Source organism: Phymastichus coffea, unplaced genomic scaffold, assembly GCF_024137745.1.
Source record: "Phymastichus coffea isolate CEN01 unplaced genomic scaffold, Cenicafe_Pcof_1.1 PCOF00008, whole genome shotgun sequence".
NCBI classification, from domain to species: Eukaryota; Metazoa; Arthropoda; class Insecta; order Hymenoptera; family Eulophidae; genus Phymastichus; species Phymastichus coffea.
The window spans coordinates 6,753,828-6,759,827 of NW_026706819.1; positions in this window are offsets into that span (position 1 = coordinate 6,753,828).

Here is a 6,000-nt window from a genome sequence, read left to right on the forward strand (position 1 = left end):
ATAGCGAGTAACATTATTTATTTTCAAATAAAAATAATTTTAAATTGATTATAACAATTGTTCAACTGGTCCTCCATTATTTTCTAAACACAATTCCAATCTACGGCGATAATTGTTCATGACAGCTCTGAGTACTTCTGGCGTGTCAAAAATAGGGGTTCCTATTCAAAAAAACAAAGTTGACCTTGAAATGACCTTGAAAATCAAGTTCAAGGTCAAGTTTGAGGTTATCATAAGCTGACCTCCTCCGAACCATACAACTTTGGTTTGAAACATTTTTCGATTACCTTGCCCAGTTTTGAGATATCCTACTGGGTAAGTTAAAATGGGACACCCTGTATATGTATTTAATTTTTCATTATAATTTGCTTACATATTACAGTACAAAAATAATTTAATATCTACGCACTCATGATAGCTCTTCTTATTATTAACTTAACTTTTATATAAACTTACATTTAAATTTGTTCAATAATTACGTACAAAGGTAAAAAATTAAAATTTACATTTCTTTGCTCCGATAATAGCTGGAATTAGATTATTTTAAATTCTTTAACTTTTTTCCAATTTAAACATTTTTCTTTTCTTTTCTAATTTTTGAATCTATTCTTATATATTTACATTACAAACACGCACACGCACACACACATACACGCGCGCGCGCGCAAATTTGTATATACAACTATAATATTTTTAAATAATATTTGTTAGGGAGATTAGATTTTGAAGATGAGTATTCTCCGTCATTATTGAATCGAAAAAGAAAGTCTTTCCTTTCGGAAAATGAAGAAACGATTGATTCAGGTATAAGTGATTTACCAATCTGTGATACTAAGTCCTCCTATGACAATTGTAAAGTTACATTGTACAATCATGAAATAGCAATGCAATCACAAAATGTATTAAAAAATAAATGTAAAGATAAATCAAAAATTATTTCTAATCCCGAAAGTACTAGATGTTCTGAAGAGCAAAGCGAATTAGAAGAATCCTATTTTTCTAATTTTGGAAAAAAACAATCCATCATTAATGATGATGGTATAACGGTCAGTATACTTATTTTCATCATTAATATATTATATTAAAATGTATTTACTATACTTTCAGACAACCTATATATGGTTGAATACAAATTTTTAAATTCTGTACGATGATTGGAAATTAATTATGAAAGTCAAAGACGAAAGGAAATTTACAAAAAATATTTTAAGGCAAATGTATAAAGCAGAAAATGGTTTATACACAGAAAACCTTAGCAAAAGATGCGTAAAGGCAGACAAGCCATCATATACGCCAAATGGTATAAATCGTCGGACTCCTCTATCCAAATTGGAACATTTAACTATAGAAAGTAAGGATATTATATTATCCACTTTAAATATTTTTTTTGGCATTTTATATACCATATTTTTTTATTTTAGAATGTTTGAAATACTTTTGCCGAAAAATATTAAAAAAGAACGAAGAAGAAATAAAAAAAGTACTATTAAAAAAAAACAATTTTATCAGTGAAGACATTAACGCTTGCATAAAGCAAATTAAAAATAAAATTATTGATTGAAAATGTATGATACTTTGAATGATTAATAAACGCAAAAATATTTATTTCATAAAAGAAAATCATCAAGTTTATATTTATTTTAGAATTAGTAAAAATATATATATTTTATTTTTATATTTCATATATTTCCTATAATTGTTATACCTGAAACACTACCAGAATGAAATTAAATAAAACATAATAATGAATAATGAAATTAGAATTGTGCTTGGAAATAACAAAATAAATGAAAGTTTAAATTAAAGTAAAATATAGTTATAACTATGTAAGTGTATCTCAATATTTATAGCTGTATAACTTTTTGGATTAGCTCGTTATGGGAAGTCTCACCCTTTCATCGGTCCAGTATCTCCTGTGTTTCATTGCTATTAATCTTCCTGGTTTCCGGGCAGTGCCAGATATGCCATAACGTTTCTTCTTTACCGATGCATAGTCTGCAGAGTGGGTTTTGGTAGTCCTCTTACAAGTTCAGATACATCTCAACGTTACTCTATTTGTTCTTTCAACCCAATTGTCACATTCCGGTATTTCCAGTAGTCTTCTAATGTACAAGTTGTCTTTTAATGTGTTTGTAGCATTCCCAGTAACTCAACTTATCAATTTTGCTCCAGTTTTTTTGAATTTCCTGGTCATCCATTAATATAATTCCTATATTTTCCCAATTGAAAATTCTCTACATTTCTATAATATGGATTGTTAAATAAATTACGATTTGAAACTAAATAAATTTTATAAATACTTGAATAGCATGAAGAATAGTTATTATCGATCTACATTATATTAGTTTATCGGATTATTCAATCTTCAAAAGAATTAATAATATAAATATTCTGTACAAAAATTAATTTGAAAGACCAAAATATCCACATTATTTTTGAAGTTTAATAAAAATGTTCTAGATTTTGCCAAAAACCCACCCATGTTCTAAAAGAAATCTATTTCGATTTGGCTAAGATTTCATTTGGATTTTTCTAGGAGTCCATTCGGATTACATCTAAAACGGCTTAAATTTTCTAAGAAATCCACTTGGATTTTGCAAAAAATGTCCTGGATTTTGCAAGATATCTACTTGGATAATGCAAGAAATCCATCTGGAATGCATTAAAAATCCACTTGGATTTTTCAAGAAATCCATCTGGAATTTATTACAAATCCACTTGGATTTTGCTAGAAATCCACCTGGAATTCGTTAAAAATCCACTTGGATTTTGCTAGGAATCCACCTGGAAATCCATCTGGAATTCGTTAAAAATCCACTTGGATTTTGTTAGGAATCCACCTGGAATCCACTTGGAAATCCATCATGGAATGCCACTTCAAATCCACTTGGAATCTATACGATTCCACATAGATATCCAGCTGGATTTTTGCAATAGGGGCTGGATACATGTAACCTTCGAGGTCATTAGTTTTACATTTACCGTTATCCAGGAAGAATGACGTGAACATAGTAAAATCTGTTCCTTTTGAGGTACTCAATTTGCTTGAGGCTCCTTGCCTCTTACGTTCCGAGTGCTAGATTTACGTCGGTCCCCTGTTTCGTATTTGATGACTAGCACTAATCAGTACAGCATTTTATTTAAAATGCTCTAATTGTTCTTCATTTACCATTTGACAATAGGCTAAGCGATTATAAAAAGCAGCAAAAACACGTTGAATCATTCGAATGAGAATAGAGGGCTAATTCATCTACGATCTTTTGACGTAATTTATCTAAATCTCGAGGTTTCGTTTTGAATACCCTATCCTTCAGATAACCCCAATAAAAGTATTTTAGAGGCGTCAAGTCAGGTGACTAGCCGGCCATTCAATTGTGCCCTTTCGTCGTATCCACCGTCAAATAATATCTCATCTAAGTAAACACGAACCTCTCTTACATAGTGAACTGGTGCACCAGTATCATGATATTATGATTTATCTTCTGATTTAGTACCCAGTGAGGATTTTCATCTAACCAATATCTGAAATTATGTCTATTCAATGTTCCATCAAGTTCGAAAGTTGCTTCATCTGAAAAGGCTATATTGGATGGAAAGATAGGATCATTATCTATGAGTGCCATCATATCTTCATAAATTCAATGCAACGATCAAAATCATCTTCATTGAATTTGTGAAAAAGTTTTATTTTATAAGGATGAAATTTTACTTTTCTGAGTATGTTGCATACAGAAGATTTACTAATTCCATGCTCTAGAGAGGATTTACGGGTGGAACTATGTGCATCTTCAGTAAATTATAATAAAACATCTAGTCACTTCTCCTCATGGCAGAAATTAATAAATCTATGAACAGTACTCCAAACAGTCGAAAATGCGGTTAAAGTTCTTCCAAACTTGAATGTGGCATTGAAAGCCGTCATCATTGTTCTAACAGATCTTTGTACTTGACCCCAACCTCTTATAAGAAGTGTTACTCTTTCTCTTTCAGTGAGGCATTTAATTTTGGCTTTAATGCCTAATCAGTACTTTATTTCCATTTTGAGTCAAGAAGATTGAACTTAAAACGCAGATAAAATTTGGAAAAACCGGTAATCGTAGTCTGTTAATTAGATTTAAAAAATGTACCTCATTTATACTTGAAAACTAGTACATTCACAATGAATAAAAATGTTTGTACGGTTAAAGAAACTGAAATTCGTTGCTTCTTTTAGTACCAAGTGGCAATGATAAAGTTTCAAGTATTAACTATTTAGTCCTTTAATTTTTATCTATTTATTTATTATTTTATCAATTTTTTAAATCTTACTTGCTAATTTTTATTTTTTGAATAAAATATTTTGCTTTTTATTTATTGATCACGTGACTTTTTTGAATAACATTCTAGACTTTTGAAATTAATATTTCAAATTCAATGCTTTCTCGTGAAAATACATGAAAATGGAATTTTTTAATTAAAAGTTGACTCTTGAGTTATCACTTCATGAGTTGATATTAAATGAATGGTATCTGTAAACGAGGCATCACAGAGAATATGGTAATCAATATTAATATTATAAAGTTGACTCTGAGGAACTTAGAGAAATCTAGCCTCCTTATCGTGAAGCGTAAATGACCTTAGACAAATTAAGCACTCCAGAAAGAAAAACAGATTTCACTATAACCATGTCGTTGTTCCTGAATAACGCTGAATGTAAAACTAATGATCTTGAAAGTCAAATGTACCCAGCTCATACTTGGATCAAACATAAAAACCATTAGCTAATCTTGAAGGTTTTCGTTGATCCAAAACCTCAGTACAATATTAAACGTAAAATTTCTCGCTCTCTCGATGGCCGTTCTCAAAACTAGAGGTTTGGATTACCGTGACCCAATGACCATATGACCCTATGAGCCAATAACTTGGGTACAGTTTTAAACGTAAAATTTCCCACTCTTTCGATTATCGTTGTCCAAAATAGGGGTTTCTATGATAAAGCAAAGTTGACCTTGAAATATCGATGAAAGACACGCTTAAGGTCAAAATCAAGGCGACCAATCGGTTCCTCGTTAATAGTTACCCATAGAATAGACTTAACCTTTTCGAAATAATACTTTACTAGGTATGTTTTTGGAGTTTTTCGTTACTTTTTGAATACCTCGTATATCTTTTTTTTTTAAAGGTTCCGCTCTGTATAGCGCACTATATGCTGGCGCTATAGGTGGTTCATGCTACGTGACCATAAGAGTGGGACAAAGCTTTGGACCGGGACGGCTGACTATCGAGGAGTATCGTATTCAGGCTTACTCATAAAGTAACGTTAAATATATAACGTTTGAGTAGATTTACAGGCAAAGCTTGTTAAAATGCTACAGGGGTCGTGAGAAAGGTATAAATTTCTATGTCAGTCCGTTGGATTTTCCTAGCTTTTTACAGTACTCACATACGCAGAAAAAGCAGCTAGTAATTATTGTAGTTACAGTGATTACTATTAATACAGAGTTTATATATCAGATGAATGGTTTAGTTCGTTCGGTTAAGTTATAAGTAGAGTTGTTGAGTTTTGATAGATTCTGTTTTCCTTCCAATGAGATGAGTGGTATTTTTGGAATAATAAAATTATCGAATTTAAGCTTATTACTATTGCCTAGCGGAAAACGTGACCATTTACTAGTGCGCTGCAGTGTTGTATGATACGTAATATGCCCGAACCGATGAAGTAAATAGAAGCAATATTGGATCGGAAGGTAATGAAAATAAAGCTCAGGGTCAATTGAGAGTTTACTTTAATAATTAAATAAAAGAAGTAATGTCGTTTTGTAGTCGACGAAGAGTAAAAGAGAACTGACGCAGTTTCGGCTTTTTTCATAAACTAAAACAACAAAAAAAAAACAAAAGAGGAACAGTGCGCGGACAGAGGCGAAGCGCGTTCAGCAGGAAAGAAGCGTAGAGAGCGCCCTCCTTTCCTTAGCCAAATTTAATGAAGTGTTCTCCATCGTCATTTCCGCCAAACATCCCGCC